We start from the raw sequence: 19,784 nt of genomic DNA, 5'->3' as shown, positions 1-19,784 counted from the left end.
ACAATTAAATCATCATAATAGTTTGGGACATTGCACAGCACTTCCTAAATATGTCCTAAATTTGGAGCAATTTAACCCCTTCCCGACCTGTGACGCCACGTAGGCGTCATGAAAGTCGGTGCCAATCCGACGTGTGACGCCTATGTGGCGTCATTGAGGGATCGCGTCCCTGCAGATCGGGTGAAAGGGTGAAACCACTCCCCGTGGCTACGATCGCTCTGATTGGCTGTTGAAAGTGAAACAGCCAATCAGAGCGATTTATAATATTTCACCTATGAAAATGGTGAAATATTACAATCCAGCCATGGCCGATGCTGCAATATCATCGGCCATGGCTGGAAACCCTGGAAAAATCTCACACGAATCCGCAATGTGGGCACACATAGCCTTAGGGTCAGGGCTGGAACTAGAGTTAAGGTTGGAATTAGGGCTAGGGTTGGAAATAGGGTTGAGATTAGGCTTGTGGTTAGGGTTATGGCTAGAGTTGGGATTAGGGTTAGGGGTGTGTTGGGGTTAGTGTTGGAGTTAGAATTGAGGGGTTTCCACTGTTTAGGCACATCAGGGGTCTCCAAACGCAACATGGCGCCACCATGGATTCCAGCCAATCTTGCGTTCAAAAAGTCAAATGGTGCTCCCTCCCTTTCGAGCCCCGACGTGTGCCCAAACAGAGGTTTACCCCCACATATGGGGTACCACCATACTCAGGACAAACTGGGCAACAACTATTGGGGTCCAATTTCTCGTGTTACCCTTGCGAAAATAAAAAATTGCTTGCTAAAACATAATTTTTGAGGAAAGAAAAATGATTTTTTATTTTCACGGCTTTGAGTTATAAACTTCTGTGAAGCACTTGGGGGTTCAAAGTGCTCACCACACATCTGGGTAAGTTCCTTGGGGGTCTAGTTTCCAAAATGGGGTAACTTGTGGGGGGTTTCTACTGTTTAGGCAGATCAGGGGCTCTGCAAACGCAACGTGACGCCCGCAGACCATTCCATCAAAGTCTATATTTCTAAATGTCACTACTTCCCTTCTGAGCCCCAACGTGTGCCCAAACAGTTGTTGCCCCCCCCACATATGGGGTATCAGCGTACTCAGGACAAACTGGACAACAACTTTTGGGGTCCAATTTCTCCTGTTACTCTTGTGAAAATAAAAATTGAGGACTAAAAAATAATTTTTGAGGAAAGAAAAATGATTTTTTATTTTCACGGCTCTGTGTTATAAACTTCTGTGAAGCACTTGGGGGTTTAAAGTGGGCACCGCACATCTAGATTAGTTCCATGGAAGGTCTAGTTTCCAAAATGGGGTCACATGTGGGGGAGCTCCAATGTTTAGGCACACAGGGGCTCTCCAAACATGACATGGTGTCCGCTAATGATTGGAGCTAATTTTTCATTCAAAAAGTCAAATGGCGCTCCTTCCCTTCTGAGCCCTGCCGTGTGCCCAAACAGTGGTTTACCCCCACATGTGAAGTATCAGCGTACTCAGGAGAAATTGCCCAATACATTTTAGGATCCATTTTATCAAGATGCCCATGTGGAAATGAACAAATTGAGGCTAAAAGAAATTTTTTGGGAAAAAAAAAGTACTTTTTCATTTTTACGGATCAATTTGTGAAGCACCTGGGGGTTCGAAGTGCTCACTATGCATCTAGATAAGTTCCTTGGGGGGTCTAGTTTCCAAAATGGGGTTGCTTGTGGGGGAGCTCCAATCTTTAGGTACACAGGGGCTCTCCAAACGCGACATGGTGTCCGCTAACGATTGGAGCTAATTTTTCATTCAAAAGCCAAATGGCGCTCCTTCCCTTCCGAGCCCTGCCGTGCACCCAAACAGTGGTTCCCTCCCCATGTGGGGTATCGGCGTACTCAGGACAAATTGTACAATAACTTTTGGGGTCCAGTTTCTCTTTTTACTCTTGAGAAAATAAAAAATTTGTTGCTAAAAGCTCATTTTTGTGACTAAAAAGTTAATTGTTCATTTTTTCCTTAAATGTTGCTTCTGCTGCTGGGAAACACCTGAAGGGTTAATAAACTTCTTGAATGTGGTTTTGAGCACCTTGAGGGGTGCAGTTTTTAGAATGGTGTCACTTTTGGGTATTTTCAGCCATATAGACCCCTCAAACTGACATCAAATGTGAGGTGGTCCCTAAAAAAAATGGTTTTGTAAATTTCGTTGTAAAAATGAGAAATCGATGGTCAATTTTTAACCCTTATAACTTCCTAGCAAAAAAAAAATTTGTTTCCAAAATTGTGCTGATGTAAAGTAGACATGTGGGAAATGTTATTTATTAACTATTTTGTGTCACATAACTCTCCCGTTTAACAGAATAAAAATAAAAATTTAGAAAATTGTGAAATTTTCAAAATTTTCGCCAAATTTCCATTTTTTTTTTTCACAAATAAAAGCAAAAATTATCGACCTAAATTTACCACTAACATGAAGCCCAATATGTCACGAAAAAAACAATCTCAGAACCGCTAGGATCCGTTGAAGTGTTCCTGAGTTATTACCTCATAAAGGGACACTGGTCAGAATTGCAAAAAACGGCAAGGTCATTAAGCTCAAAATAGGCTGGGTCATGAAGGGGTTAAAAAGCCAAAATGGGTTTTCCTCCTCCCAGCTCTGGTATCAGCATTGGTAGGGTTACAGGCCACCTTGTCATGTGCTGCAGCAGGTAAGGTGGGCTGGGGTTCAGCGCACCCTTCCAAACCCACCAATAACATAATATGGACCTGGGAATGGTGAGGAGAAGGAACGAGCTGAGCCAGCAGAGAGCTGCCAGCCATCGTATGCACGGAATTAGTGCCTCATCGTCCTTCTATTTCCCCTGTGCTATGTACATGGACTCATTTGCTTGGTAATTTAATAGCCTGGGTTTCAGAGGAGCCCCTGTGGGAGCGAAGGGGTTAATTGCACTGTCCAACCCCAGGGTTACAGGGAATGTGGGGACAGAAAGATAATGATGGGGCTGATAAATTACACTCATTAACCCAACAATATTATCAGCGGAACAGCAGCAGATACTGCGGCCTCCCAAAAATCTCCCACTTCCCCTCCAATTATCTGCGGGGTCTTAAACCCCAGTTATTCTGTTAGTAGAGTAAAAAAGAACAGTGCGAGAGGAGGTCGATACAGGAGAGATGGACGGATGGATGGACACAGATGATAGATAGATAGATACAGTAGATAGATAGATAGATACAGTAGATAGATAGATAGATAGATAGATAGATAGATAGATAGATAGATAGATAGATAGATAGATAGATAGATAGATAGATAATAGACAAATAGATAGATAGATAATAGATAGATAATAGACAGATAGATGATCATACATAGATGATACATAGATAATAGATAGATAGATAATAGATAGATAGATAGATAGATAGATAGATAGATAGATAGATAGATAGATAGAAAGATAATAGATAGATAAAAAGATAATAGATAGATAATAGATAGATAATATAGATAGATAGCTAATGGATAGAGAGATAGATGATAGATAGAGGATAGATAGATAACAGATAGATAATAGAGAGATAGATAATAGAGAGATAATAGATAATAGATAGATAATAGATATATAGATAGTTAGATAATAGATAGATAGATAATAGATAGATAATAAATAGATAGATAATACATAGATAACAGAGAGATAGATAATAGATAGATAATAGATAATAGATAGATAAACAGATAGATAGATAATAGATAGATAATAGATAGATAATAAATATATAGATGATAGATAATAGATAGATAGATAATATATAGATAGATAATAGACAGATAATAGATAGATAGATAGATAGATAGATAGATAATGGATAGATAGATAGATAGATAGATAGATAGATAGATAGATAGATAGATAGATAATAGATAGACAGAAAATAGATAATAGATAGATAAATAATAGATAGATACATGGGTTTAAGGTTAATGTTGGTGAGACCCCCGGCCCACAGCAGCTGGAGTGCTCTCGGACGAGGCTGAGGGTCCGCCGGCGCTGGTTAGGTGGACGGATCCTCTGAAGAGTCTTATCCATATTCATGCAGCACATACGTGACAGCTGGGGCCTAATACAGCGCTCATCACAAGATCCAGAGCCTCGACACAGACCATGGGACCTCCTGCAGATTATTACACCACTGACCTCTCTGAAGAGCATCGCTCCTCCACCTCCTGACAGATACAGTGATATATCCTGCAGATTATTACACCACTGACCTCTCTGAAGAGCATTGCTCCTCCACCTCCTGACAGATACACAGTGATAAATCCTTCAGATTATTACACCACTGACCTCTCTGCAGAGCATCGCTACACCACCTCCTGACAGATACACAGTTATATATCCTGCAGATTATTACACCACTGACCTCTCTGCAGAGCATCGCTCCTCCACCTCCTGACAGATACACAGTGATATATCCTGCATATTATTACACCACTGACCTTTCTGCAGAGCATCGCTCCTCCACCTCCTGACAGATACATGGTGATATATCCTGCAGATTATTACACCACTGACCTCTCTGCAGAACATCGCTCCTCCACCTCCTGACAGATACACAGTGATATATCCTGCATATTATTACACCACTGACCTTTCTGCAGAGCATCGCTCCTCCACCTCCTGACAGATAGTGATATATCCTGCAGATTATTACACCACTGACCTCTATGCAGAGCATCGCTCCTCCACCTCCTGACAGATACACAGTGATATATCCTGCAGATTATTACACCACTGACCTCTCTCTGAAGAGCATCGCTCCTCCACCTCCTGACAGATACACAGTGATATATCCTGCAGATTATTACACCACTGACCTCTCTGCAGAGCATCGCTCCTCCACCTCCTGATACAGTGATATATCCTGCAGACTATTACACCACTGACCTCTATGCAGAGCATCGCTCCTCCACCTCCTGACAGATACACAGTGATATATCCTGCAGATTACACCACTGACCTCTCTGCAGAGCATCGCTCCTCCACCTCCTGACAGATACAGTGATATATCCTGCAGACTATTACACCACTGACCTCTATGCAGAGCATCGCTCCTCCACCTCCTGACAGATACACAGTGATATATCCTGCAGATTATTATACCACTGTCCTCTCTGCAGAGCATCGCTCCAACACTTCCTGTCAGATACACAGTGATATATCCTGCAAATTATTACACCACTGACCTCTCTGCAGAGCATCGCTCCTCCACCTCCTGACAGATACAGTGATATATCCTGCAGATTATTACACCACTGACCTCTATGCAGAGCATCGCTCCTCCACCTCCTGACAGAGACACAGTGATATATCCTGCAGATTATTACACCACTGACCTCTCTCTGAAGAGCATCGCTCCTCCACCTCCTGACATATACACAGTGATATATCCTGCAGATTATTATACCACTGTCCTCTCTGCAGAGCATCGCTCCAACACTTCCTGTCAGATACACAGTGATATATCCTGCAAATTATTACACCACTGACCTCTCTGCAGAGCATCGCTCCTCCACCTCCTGACAGATACACAGTGATATATCCTGCAGATTATTACACCACTGACCTCTCTGCAGAGCATCGCTCCTCCACCTCCTGACAGATACACAGTGATATATCCTGCAGATTATTACACCACTGACCTCTCTGCAGAGCATCGCTCCTCCACCTCCTGACAGATAGTGATATATCCTGCAGATTATTACACCACTGACCTCTATGCAGAGCATCGCTCCTCCACCTCCTGACAGATACACAGTGATATATCCTGCAGATTATTACACCACTGACCCCCCTGCAGAGCGTCACCCCTCCACCTGACAGATACATAGTGATATATCCTGCAGATTATTACACCACTGTCCACTCTGCAGAGCATCGCTCCTCCTCCGCCTGACAGATACATAGTGATATATCCTGCAGATTATTACACCACTGTCCTCTCTGCAGAGCATCGCTCCTCCTCCTCCTGACAGATACATAGTGATATATCCTGCAGATTATTATACCACTGTCCTCTCTGCAGAGCGTCGCTCCTCCACCTCCTGACAGATACACAGTGATATATCCTGCAGATTATTACACCACTGACCTCTCTGCAGAGCATCACTCCTCCTCCTCCTGACAGATACATAGTGATATATCCTGCAGATTATTACACCACTGACCTCTCTGCAGAGCATCACTCCTCCTCCTCCTGACAGATACATAGTGATATATCCTGCAGATTATTACACTGCTGACCTCGCTGCAGAACATCGCTCCTCCACCTCCTCTGCCCTGCAGAGTATTACCCCTCCAGTGCCGCTGCCCTCTGCTGCGGTTGTAACTGCGCTGTACTCATCTCTGAATTACTGACAGTAATAAACACTTTGAAAGGCGGCAGCCCCTGTTAGAAGCTGATGTCCTCTGTGGACCACCTACACTCTGGACCCCCTGGACCTTCACAATCGGACACAATACGTGGCTGTTCATCACTGATCTGAATCCCCCTTTCCGCTCATGGAGCCCCTCCAGGTCTACTGCATGTTAATGAGATGTGGCACTGTATAAATCAGGCCGGACCGCAGCGCACACGCTTGCCGCAACACTTTCTGTCAGCGCTCATTCCCCGCTCCACGGCACAATCGCTAACGTGCCGGCCGGCGTGTAGGGCAGATTCCAGGCTCCAGCTTTCCTGGAAGTCTGTGGTATAGACTAAACCAAGTGCCCCCTGTCCATGTGCCCGGGGGGCTCGCTGACTCCGGTACTCAGCAATAACGGCAGCTTCTGGGGAGCGTCTGGGGGGACACTAGATTATGTGTATCCATAAAGCGGACTGGCACATACCGCCCGTGCAACAAAACAGCAGGCGGATAAAACCATGGAGCAAACACAGGCGGCGATCGTTACATTGCACTTCAACAAGTCACAAGAACTGGTTTTTACAACACCGCCCAAAAAGCCCGAGTTCTGCGCATCGTCCCAGCTCCAGCGCTGTGTCTTCGCCGTGGCCTCGCCGATTGGCTGCAGCGGTCTCCAAGTGGCATCACTCCTGCAGCCTAACAGAGTGCTCAGAGACACAATGTTGGACTTGGGGAGGGTAAGTAAAGCGCAGTTCATTTGTTTGTTTGTGGGAAAAAGTTTATTTTTTTAAAGTAAACAACTCCTTTAGGTGATGTATCTATAACTCAGCCACAAGACACCGGGTGGAAATCAGCTGCTTCAGGGTTTGTGCTCTACAGGCCTGCCGTGGGCTCTTCTGTGGGGTCTGCCATGAGATCTGCCGTGGGCTCTGCCGTAAGCTCTGCTGAGTAATCTGCTGTGGGCTCTGCCTTTAGATCTGCTGTGGGGTCTGCTGAGGAATCTGCTGTGGGGTCTGCTGTGGGCTCTGCTGTGGGGTCGGCTAAGGAATCTGCTGTGGGGTCTACCGCGGGCTCTGCCGTGAGCTCTGCTGTGGGCTCTGCTGAGGAATCTGCTGTGGGCTCTGCCGTGGGCTCTGCCGTGAGCTCTGCTGTGGGCTCTGCTGAGGAATCTGCTGTGGGCTCTGCTGTGGGCTCTGCCGTGAGCTCTGCTGTGGGCTTCGCCATGAGATCTGCTGTGGAGTCTGCTGGGGAATCTGCTGTGGAGTCTGCTGGGGAATCTGCTGTGGGCTCTGCCATGAGATCTGCTGTGGGCTCTGCCATGAGATCTGCTGTGGGCTCTGCCATGAGATCTGCTGTGGGCTCTGCCATGAGATCTGCTGTGGGCTCTGCCATGAGATCGGCTGTGGGCTCTGCCATGAGATCTGCTGTGGGCTCTACCGTGAGCTCTGCTGTGTGGTCTGCTGAGGAATCTGCTGTGGGCTCTGCCGTGGGCTCTGCCATGAGATCTGCTGTGGGGTCTGCCATGAGATCTGCTGTGGGCTCTGCCGTGAGCTCTGCTGTGGGGTCTGCTGAGGAATCTGCTATGGGCTCTACTGTGGGGTCTACCATGGGCTCTGCTGTGGGGTCTACCATGGGCTCTGCTGTGGGGTCTACCATGGGCTCTGCTGTGGGGTCTGCCATGGGCTCTGCTGTGGGGTCTGCCGTGAGATCTGCTGTGGGGTCTGCCGTGAGATCTGCTGTGGGCTCTGCCGTGAGATATGCTGTGGGCTCTGCCGTGAGATATGCTGTGGGCTCTGCCGTGAGATCTGCTGTGGGCTCTGCCGTGAGATATGCTGTGGGCTCTGCCGTGAAATATGCTGTGGGCTCTGCCATGAGATATGCTGTGGGCTCTGCCGTGAGATCTGCTGTGGGCTCTGCCGTGAGATCTGCTGTGGGCTCTGTTGAGGAATCTGCTGTGGGGTCTGCCATAAGATCTGCTGTGGGCTCTGCCGTGAGCTTTGCTGTGGGCTCTGCTGAGGAATCAGCTGTGGGTACTGCTGTGGGGTCTACCATGGGCTCTGCTGTGGGGTCTACCGTGTGCTCTGCTGTGGGGTCTACCGCGGGCTCTGCTGAGGGATCTGCCGTGGGCACCATTGTGGGCTCTGCTGTGGGGTCAGCCATGGGCTCTGCTGTGGGGTCGGCAGTGGGCTCTGCTGTGGGGTCGGCAGTGGACTCTGCTGTGGGGTCGGCAGTGGGCTCTGCTGTGGGGTCGGCAGTGGGCTCTGCTGTGGGGTCGGCAGTGGGCTCTGCTGTGGGGTCGGCAGTGGGCTCTGCTGTGGGGTCGGCAGTGGGCACCATTGTGGGCTCTGCTGAGGGATCTGCTGTGGGCTCTGCTGAGGGATCTGCTGTGGGCTCTGCTGAGGGATCTGCTGTGGGCTCTGCTGAGGGAATCTGCTGTGGGCTCTGCTGAGGGAATCTGCTGTGGGCTCTGCTGAGGGGTCTACCGTGGGCTCTGCTGTGGGGTCTACCGTGGGCTCTACCGTGGGCTCTGCTATGGGCAACATTGTGGGCTCTGCTGAGAGATCTGCTGTGGGCACCATTGTGGGCTCTGCTGTGGGCACTGCTGTGGGGTCTACCGTGGGCTCTGCTGAGGGATCTGCTGTGGGGCCAGCCATGGGCTCTGCTGTGGGATCTGCTGAGGAATCAGCTGTGGGCACTGCTCTGGGGTCTACTGTGGGCTCTGCTGTGGGGTCTACCGCAGACTCTGCTGAGGGATCTGCCGTGGGCATCATTGTGGGCTCTGCTGTGGGGTCAGCCATGGGCTCTGCTGTGGGGTCTGCAGTGGGCTCTGCTGTGGGGTCTGCAGTGGGCTCTGCTGTGGGGTCTGCAGTGGGCTCTGCTGTGGGGTGTGCTGAGGGATCTGCTGTGGGCACCATTGTGGGGTCTGCTGTGGGCTCTGCTGTGGGCACCATTGTGGGCTCAGCCATGGGCTCTGCTGTGGGAGATAGGACTGTGTATACAGCTCTGCACGTGTTCCGCCTGGCGGCCATTTGCAGTCTGATGTCATACACCGCACTGTACATACATGACCACCCTCATCCCTGTGGTCGGACGGCTTTCCCACACGGCCCTTCTCACAGCCGGAATCGGGTTTGTTGCGATTGGTTTTCAGGAACATTTGTACACTGACGTAAATAATACAGAACAGGTGCATTGTGCAGACAAGGGAGAAGCGTTGTAGCTGGCGAGTGCAGATGGATGGCAGAACTATAAATACCCAGCTCGTATGGCTTTTATCACACGCATTCTCTCAGATTTCAGGTGTAATTTACAGGCTGAGCTGATGTCCCAAAACAGCACAGTCCGTGTTATTGTCGATGGCTTTCACTATGACAAGGCTGTAAATAGCGCTCCCATGTCCGGCCTCGTCTTACAGTCACTCGGCAATAACAATGAATCACTAACGTCAGCTGACCCGGGTTCTTCCAGGTAAAATGAGCCCAAGCTCCTTCCCCAAAATTCGCCTTCAGCTGTAAACGGCATCACCAGCCTATAGAGCGGAGACATGAGCAGCAGCAGAGACATGAGCAGCTCTGACCACCCCGCGCAGTGCACGGCGGCATGCGTCAGCGCCACTGTCACCCCCTCTGCACGCATCATCGCTGGAAGTGTCCGCAGAGAGGATGGGGCCTCTAGTCCGCGATTTACCATGAGATCAGTAAAGTCCGTTACCGAACAGTTTCGACTGCTGGGACACGTGTGCGGCCTTCACTATCGTATCTTGTGACCTCTTTACGCTCCTTGTATACTCCATATATATGCTCACATAATCCGTCCTCGGGAAATCATTCTGCAGCACAGGATCACACAGACGACATGGCGGAGGGGAGGAGGGGGATGCAGCTGCAGTCTCTCTGGGAGAGGACTGGTGCTGGTCGGTCACTCCTTAGGACAGTATCCCAACTTGTCACATACGGGGACAGGTCCAACCCGTTACCGACACCGCAGTCGTCTCCCACACTACCCGGGGCATTAGCTTTCGAGCCCACTAGAGACAGGGATTGAAGCAAGTGGTGACAGCCTTTATGCAGCAGTGCCACGGAACATGTTGGTGCTATACAAGTTATACCGGGGAGGGAAGGATGGCTAGCCCTAATCAGTAGCGCAGTGCACGTCCTAATCATCACACCTACAGTGAAACATGAAGGAAAACAAGCAGTCTGTCCGATTCAGCCATAATAACAAGTTACAGTTAGTCAAGATGAGACGACCCCCATCGACCAAACTATCAATGAGAAGAAATCCTTCATCCGCCCCAGATGTCGTGAAAATCCTCCATGTGGCACGAGGGGTAAACGGCGCGTCTGTCAGCTCTCCACCTTTAATTCCACAATCTCAGGCCCGTCCTCGACAATCACCTGCCAGATGTGCCATTCCCGGCTGTATACGAGCGCTCGCACACGGCTCTTTCCTCACACTATTGTAAGAACCTATAAATAAGGCTAATACTACAAAGCTGTATAAAGCTGCAGACTAATACTGTCCGCTGCATGCAAATTGTTCAGGACCTCCCGAACCGCACAAGGCCGCCCCGTCCGCCAGATCACCACAGTCCACACCTAATCAAGGCCCGACAATGTAAAATATTTGGTACTTACAGAAAATGAAGAAAATGGCTCCACAAGTCAGTGCTGGGCGTCCTGTGAACTCATGAACGTGACCTGTGGAAAGAAGAGAAAACTGCATTGAGGCCCAGAGACACCACTTCAGAGGGATCGATAATTCAGAGGAGGCCCAGCTGATGCCGGACGGAGGATCAGGGGCACATTCGGGAGGTGGGTTAAATACACAAACAAAAAAATCTAAAAAAAAAAACTTAACTCTGCAACTTTAAAGTAAAAAATAAGAGACTGACCTAAGAGGAGCCATTACAGACAAGTATGTGAGAAAGCAGGAGCCGTCCTAGAGCAGAAGTCACTGCCACAGTATTAAGGGGAAGGGGGAGTATTAAAGGGGTCAGGTCATCGGAAAGTCGTCTATTGTCAAGTTTATGTTCACACTCACTGTCCATACATTTATCCAGATGGGAATAATGAAGGGAAATCTAGCGTTTGCACATTGGACAGTTGGGCTATTCAGACATATAATTCCTGCTCTTTACAGAAGACTTTTCAGCAGTCTCATCATCACTGATCAGGTTACAATGACAGGTAACATCAGGTGATCGGATCCACCTATCACAATAGATGTCACAGCTCACCACCTCCTCCTGTATAATGACTGATAACACCTCTATATAAAGCTGATAACACAGGATCCACCACCCACACTAGGTGATGTCACAGCTCACCTCCTCTTCCTCCTGTATAATGACTGATAACACCTCTATATACAGCTGATAACACAGGATCCACCACTCACAGTAGCTGATGTCACAGCTCACCTCCTCTTCCTCCTATACAATCACTAATAACACCTCTATATACAGTAGATAACACAGGATCCACCATTCACAATAGGTGATGTCACAGCTCACCTCCTCCTCCTGTACAATGACTGATAACACCTCTATATACAGTAGATAACACAGGACCCACCATTCACAATAGGTGATCTCACAGCTCACCTCCTCCTCCTGTACAATGACTGATAACACAGGACCCACCATTCACAATAGGTGATCTCACAGCTCACCTCCTGCTCCTGTACAATGACTGATAACACCTCTATATACAGCTGATAACACAGGATCCACCACTCACACTAGCTGTTGTCACAGCTCACCTCCTCTTCCTCCTATACAATCACTAATAACACCTCTATATACAGTAGATAACACAGGATCCACCATTCACAATAGGTGATGTCACAGCTCACCTCCTCCTCCTGTACAATGACTGATAACACCTCTATATACAATAGATAAAACAGGATCCATCATTCACAATAGGTGATGTCACAGCTCACCTCCTCCCCCTCCTGTACAATGACTAATAACACCTCTATATACAGTAGATAACACAGGATTCACCATTCACAATAGGTGATGTCACAGCTCACCTCTTCCTCCTGCACAATGACTGATAACACCTCTATATACAGTAGATAACACAGGATCCACCATTCACAATAGGTGATGTCACAGCTCACCTCTTCCTCCTGAACAATGACTGATAACACCTCTATATACAGTAGTTAACACAGGATCCACCATTCGCAATAGGTGATGTCACAGCTCACCTCCTCCCCCTCCTGTACAATGACTGATAACACAGGATCCACCATTCACAATAGGTGATGTCACAGCTCACCTCCTCCTCCTGTACAATGACTGATAACACAGGATCCACCATTCACAATAGGTGGGTGTCACAGACTGGGAATTTGTATTTGTGGGAAATCAACATGAAGCCCTTTGCTGCACAGTGAAATGTGTCTGCCTGTGTGAGGAGCCAGTGGCTGCCAGTGGCCGTATGATCGCGGTGATCCAGATTACAGCCACATCTGCAGCAGACGTTGTGAGGGATCAGTGATGTAATCCTGTTCTGGGGAGAATGATGTCACTTTCTTGGAGCACAGCGGATCCGGCCGCCCAGATTTACCCTCAATGAGAGAAGTCATTGCCATTGGTGATAAGCGTCCCGGGGGATTATATGGGGTCCGGTGCAGGAGCTCTCCGGGGAGCGAAGGGTTATCCAGAATGACTGAACATAATGTGAGGACAATAGCGGGAGTCCGATACCGGAGGGACCGCGGCGACTGCAGATCACATACTTGCAGGCCTTTGTTTGGGGCCTGGGCAGGTAAACATCTCTCCCTTTTTTCTGCGGTTTTCTGAATTTTTGGGAGGCTTTTTAAGTCCTCTTTTGTGGCTTTGCTGTTTAGAAACTCATCTCCCCCTGCAGCTCCTGAAATGACAGACTTTTAGGCTAAGTTCACACTGGGCGTTTTTCCAGCGGTTTTTTAATACAAATTTTCAGCTGTGTTTTACAGAACCAGCAAAGGCTATGGCTGTGTGCACACGATGCTGAATTGGTGCGGATCCGCAAAGTGATTTACAGTACAATGTAAAATCAATTGGAAAAAAAAAAAAGCTGTGCTAATGGTGCGGAAAAATCCGCATGGAAAACACTGCGGATCTAAAGAAGGAGCATGTCACTTCTTTTGTGCGGATCTGCAGCGTTTCTGACCCCTTCCATAATAGAAATCCGCAGGGGTAAAAACCGCAGAAAATCCGCACAAAATCTGCATCAAAAACGCACAAACTCCGCATAAAATCCGTGGCAAATCCGCCCCTGCGTTTACCGCCAGGAGATGCGGATTTTGTGTGGAAAATTCTGCCCCCCAATCCGCAATGTGCGATTTCAGAAATCTCATGCGCACAGCTTGGATTTTGTGATTTACACGGTGTATTTGCACAATGGAGAATGTCACTTCTTTCAGCGTTTGTTCAGCGTTTTTCACCCCTCAAAATGCTGAAAAAATGCACCAAAATGCAGGTATCAGGTTTTACAGAGTTTTTGTGCCAAGACCTGATTCTATAGAATAGGACTTTTTTTCAACCCTAAATTTTATCAGCATGGACAAATCTAGTATGTGGCAGCAAAAAACGCCCCAAAAAACAAGGAAAACGTGCTTTCCTCTGCAGCTTCTTTCCTGCCAAGAGATCAAGTTTTGCTGCCAAAAAAAAGACGCCTAGTGTGAACTGAGCCTGAGGAAATGGCTAATTGCACAGAACAGAGTAACTGCGGCCCGCGAGTCCCGTCAGCACACGACGACGCAGCTATAAGGACATATCGCATCTTTTGCTGCACGGAAATGGGGACGTGTAAGGCTGCCGTCACACTAACAGTATTTGGTCAGGATTTTACATCAGTATATTTGTAAGCCAAAACCAGGAGTGGAACAATTAGAGGAAAAGTATAATAGAAACATATGCACCACTTCTGCATTTATCACCCACTCCTGGTTTTGGCTTAGGCTGGTTTCACATTTGGCGGTTGTGGCCGCAGCGTTTGTATCGCAAATAAACGCATGCGTCGTGTATTCCTATATTTAACATTAGCGATGCATGCGTTTTTTTTTGTTCGCGTTTTGCCGCGTTTGACGACGCATGCGTCGTCTCGTCGTTTGCGGCTTGGCGCGGAAATGCAACATGTAGTAATTTTTAGAGGCGTCTATTTGCCGCCGGAAACGCATGCGGTCGATTGCGCAAGGATTGTGACAAAAAAACGCATTGCTGTCTATGTAAACACATGCGTTCACAAGCACATGCGTTTGGTTGCGTTTTTGAACGCATGCGTTTCAATAGAGAAAAACATCTCTAGACACTGATAAGCCACCCCCCACCATCAAGGTGATAAAGGGAGGGTATGGACAGTTGCAGGTCACTTCTCACCAGACTCTGAAGCAGACGAGACACAGGCTACATCTTGGAGGAAAACAAGACCCTGAACGATGCAGCACGACACTGGCATGGCCTTCTGTACCGCCACCTCCACGATGCAGCAGGACCCTGGCATGGCCTTCCGTACCGCCACCTCCACGATGCAGCAGGACCCTGGCACGGCCTTCCGTACCGCCACCTCCACGATGCAGCAGGACCCTGACATGGCCTTCCATACCGCCACCTCCACGATGCAGCAGGACCCTGGCATGGCCTTCCGTACCGCCACCTCCACGATGCAGCAGGACCCTGGCATGGCCTTCCTTACCGCCACCTCCACGATGCAGCAGGACCCTGGCATGGCCTTCCGTACCGCCACCTCCACGATGCAGCAGGACCCTGGCATGGCCTTCCGTACCGCCACCTCCACGATGCAGCGGGACCCTGACATGGCCTTCCATACCGCCACCTCCACGATGCAGCAGGACCCTGGCATGGCCTTCCTTACCGCCACCTCCACGATGCAGCAGGACCCTGGCATGGCCTTCCGATCTACAAGCACTATGGACTCTGGCATGGCTGCACGCTCTACGAGCACTATGGACTCTGGCATGGCTGCACGCTCTACGAGCACTATGGACTCTGGCATGGCTGCACGCTCTACGAGCACTATGGACTCTGGCATGGCTGCACGCTCTACGAGCACTATGGACTCTGGCATGGCTGCACGCTCTACGAGCACTATGGACTCTGGCATGGCTGCACGATCTACAAGCGCTATGGACTCTGGCATGGCTGCACGCTCTACGAGCACTATGGACTCTGGCATGGCTGCACGCTCTACAAGCACTATGGACTCTGGCATGGCTGCACGATCTACAAGCGCTATGGACTCTGACATGGCTGCACGCTCTACGAGCGCTATGGACTCTGGCATGGCTGCATGCTCTACGAGCGCTATGGACTCTGGCATGGCTGCACGCTCTACGAGCGCTATGGACTCTCGCATGGCTACATGCTCTACGAGCACTATGGACTCTGGCATGGCTGCACAATCTACGAGCACTATGGACTCTGACACAGTGCAGCCGGACCCTGACAGGTCACCCGCCACCACGCCACGCCATATGAGCCCACCAAGACCTCCCACAACCAGGCAAACCAAAAAAAAAAACACAGAAAAAAAACAAAACAGAGGACTCTTAGCATTCCTCCCCTTTCACCTTCCAATGTGTCTGTAATGTCAGGTTTGTCTCACCCTTCCAGTGCGTCTCAAGCCTCTCATGTGTCAAGCCCCATCCCCGAACTTCCAGACCCTTCTAGTTTCATTGCCCCTTCTCCTGCCACCTCTGCGTCATCCACGGTTAGCCAGGCCTCAGTGCTTCACACCCCCGTTTACATCACTCTACCCCAAGCCAGCGCAGTAAATACATTTTTGAGTTGCTTACAAAATAAAAAAAGTTTGATTTGCCACAATTATGTTTGGTTTATTGTGTCTTCCGCCGCCGGCAACATACACCGTGCGCCAAGAAACTTCGCCACACACTTAATTTTTGGGCCACATCATATCTCCAGTAGTTAAAAATAAAAAGACTGCAGCTTTGTGTGTCTTTAGTATACAGATATGAGGTGGCCCAAAAAATATTACATGTATCTCCATAATCTCTTTTTGTCTGTGCCTAGTGTGGCAGTCTGAACAGAAAATGGTGGCAATACAGTGCAGACCTCTACTGAACAGGTCAGGTGTCGATAAACTCATTAGTTATGACACCTGACCTGTTGAGTAGAGAACTGCCTTGTATAACCACCATTTTCTCTTCTTTATACATAATCTATTACACACAAATTGAGGGGACAATGGTGGTCACACACTACATATCTATGCTCACCTGCACAGGTGTCAGAAATAGTGAATTCATGAGCCTGTATATGTTTATCATGAATTCATTATTTCTGACACCTGACTTGATGACTATAGATAGTGTGATAGTGATTGTCTCTTCAGTTTGTGTCCAATGGATACAGGAGAAGAGAATCATGACGCAATGACGTCAACAAGCTTACCAATAAAGCAACATGGCTGCCATTACTAGCAGTATGTGGCCAGTGTTTTATATCAGTATTTGTAAGCCAAAACAAGGAGTGGAACAATTAGAGGTAAATTAGGATATTAACATAATAACTTGCACCTCTGCCTTTATCACCCACTCCTGGTTTTGGATTACAAATACTGATATTAAATACAGACCAAATACTGCTAGTTTTAGGACAGCCTTGGTTTGGAGAGGAAAAAGATAGGAGACACGGTCAACACTACCAAAACTAAAGTTTATTAATGAGAAATATTATTATCATTGTAGAAAATTACTGGTACAGATGTAATTACAACAGGACATTTACACTACATTGTCCTGCCATGAGACACGTCCAATATCGGAATCAAAAAAGGCAGCAAATTGGTCCCGCATGTGACCAACGGCTGCAGTTGACCGCAGCGGGTGATGCTGGAAATCGGGCAGTGGGTGTGCAACTGGTTCATCTAGATCAATGTTGGGTTGCTCCTTAACCATTATATAATTATGCAGCACCACACAGGCTTTGACCACCTCGTCGACTGTTTCCACTTTTAGATTTATAGCTGATGCAAGAATGCGCCATTTAGCGACCAGAATGCGCCATTTAGCGACCAGAATGCCAAAGGTACACTCTACTGTTCTTCGGGCCCTGGTCAGTCTGTAGTTAAAGATCCTTCTAGTGTGGTTTAAGTCCCGACTGGAATAGGGCTTCAGTAGGTTTTCACACATCTGAAAGGCCTCATCCCCAACCATAACAAATGGCATCGGTGGGCCTTGAGTGTTGGGGAGAGGTTGTGGCGGGGGAAAATTGAAATTGTTGCCATACACACGGCGGCCCATATCCGAGTTCTTGAAAGTCTGGGAATCGTTGCCACGGCCAAAAGCTCTAATGTTCTCGGCGATGAAGCGATAGTTCGCATCGGCTATTGCCATGAGCACAACAGAAAAATATTTTTTGTAATTGAAGTACTCCGATCCTGTTCTGGCTAGTTTGATAATGCGAATGTGCTTTCCATCCACCGCTCCTAAACAGTTGGGGAAATCACACACACTCCAGAATTTTTCCGCAATTTCAATTTCAATCCCGGAGTACATTCCACAAAGCCCGGACAGGGTGGATATTTCGAGCCGGTATTGGAAGTGGAGGGATGATAAACTCTCTCCGGTTGCAAGAAATCTGGAAGAAAAACAAACACAAAAAACATTACAATCTATTCTTTTTATGGTGTGGTTAGTGGTTACGCTAAAGAAAGAAAGGAAAATACCCAAAAAATACATGTCAGAAAACACTAAATTTGGACTGTCATTGGTTTAGATTTTGAACGTACCTTAATGTAACCAGCAGACGTTCCTCCGGTGGAATCGCTCTACGGAGCTGGGTGTCCTGTCGCCGTATGGCTCCTTGGACATGAGCAAGCAAATCCCGGAACGAGTCTTGCGACATCCTTGTGTATTCTTGGAATTTCTCGGGGTTGGCATTAAGCTCGCCATACAGCGTGTGATAGGCTCCACGGCTCTCACGTAGTTCAATAATGGGGTGCCTCCAAAAACGCCTACGTTGTCTCCTTCTCCATCTTTCGCGATTCCTGTCTTGCTCCCAAGCAAAAGCACAGGCAAGAAACAGCTTGAAGCTTAAATCCAGGTTGAAATAAAGCTCTCCATACGAAGATCCATCATGACACAGGATACAGCAAACTGTTAAAATTTCAGTAGCCCTAGGGTCTATATATAGAGATCCCATAATACACGCCCTCTGTAGTCTTATTGGCGGTGTCTGGTTATCTTGATTTTTCTCTTGTGAAATTTCTCATCATGCGCACCAAAAATGCAAACGCAGGAAAAAACGCATATAAACGCGTAAAAACGCAGCGTTTTTTTAACCGCATGAGACAACGCATGCGTCTAAAAAACGCCGTGTTTTTACGCGTTTATATGCGTTTTTTCCACCACTTGCGGATGCGTTTTAAACGCTGCGGATTTAAACGCTAATGTGAAACTAGCCTTACAAATACTGATGTAAAATACTGACCAAATACTGATAGTGTGACGGCAGCCTAAGATCGTGTTTTCTGGGGCCAGCACGCTGCGTGTCCAGCAGAACTAACATCTCCTTGGGGTGCCATCACACACCGCACACTACATTTTATCCGCACGAGAACAGAATGACAAATCTCACCAGACAGGAATCAGGATGTTTCGGGCGCTTCCTTCAGAGGATCCGTAACCCAGTCTGGAAGAAGGGGGTTATATAGCCAAAGAACCAAGTATGTCGGATGTCCAATCAGATGATATTTTATTGGCTACATAAAATGCTACATTTTATAAAAGATGATAAAACCTTATTAAAAAAACACAACACATGTCGGCCTTCATCAGGTGTACAATAAAGTGATTTTTTTCAGCTATTTATACCCCACCTTCCTTACTATTAGGTGTGGTTATACTAACAGAAGCCAATCGCTATCTATCAAAGGCTTCAGCAGTGAGAATACGTATATTATAACATCATCCCCAAGAAAAGAATGCTGGACACACATTATATAACGTCACCCTCCCATCCCAGGGCTAAAGCAGCATGTCTGTAAAATCCAGGCAGTCACACATCAGTGTACATGTCTGTAAAATCCAGGCAGTCACACATCAGTGTACATGTCTGTAAAATCCAGGCAGTCACACATCAGTGTACATGTCTGTAAAATCCAGGCAGTCACACATCAGTGTACATGTCTGTAAAATCCAGGCAGTCACACATCAGTGTACATGTCTGTAAAATCCAGGCAGTCACACATCAGTGTACATGTCTGTAAAATCCAGGCAGTCACACATCAGTGTACATGTCTGTAAAATCCAGGCAGTCACACATCAGTGTACATGTCCACAACACCTGGAAGAACTGCCGCCACTAATGATAATAAACAGAAAGAAAAAAGAAAAATATAATAGAAAAGAAAAAACTAGGCAAACTTGAA

At 47.6% G+C, this 19,784-nt stretch overlaps 1 protein-coding gene across 12 annotated transcripts in view; it reads right to left on the bottom strand.

The window, feature by feature from the left end:
- The window catches only part of SOX6 (SRY-box transcription factor 6), a 739,261-nt gene that overhangs the window by 640,664 nt on the left and 78,813 nt on the right, over positions 1–19,784 (bottom strand). For all 12 annotated transcript variants that reach the window (XM_077286580.1, XM_077286586.1, XM_077286588.1 and 9 more), the window contains exon 2: positions 11,013–11,075. The gene's annotated coding sequence lies outside the window, so the exon portion shown is untranslated. The remainder of the gene's footprint in view (positions 1–11,012; positions 11,076–19,784) is intronic.

The sequence above is a fragment of the Ranitomeya variabilis genome, chromosome 2, assembly GCF_051348905.1.
Source record: "Ranitomeya variabilis isolate aRanVar5 chromosome 2, aRanVar5.hap1, whole genome shotgun sequence".
Taxonomy (NCBI): domain Eukaryota; kingdom Metazoa; phylum Chordata; class Amphibia; order Anura; family Dendrobatidae; genus Ranitomeya; species Ranitomeya variabilis.
This window is presented reverse-complemented; position numbering and strand designations above follow the sequence as displayed.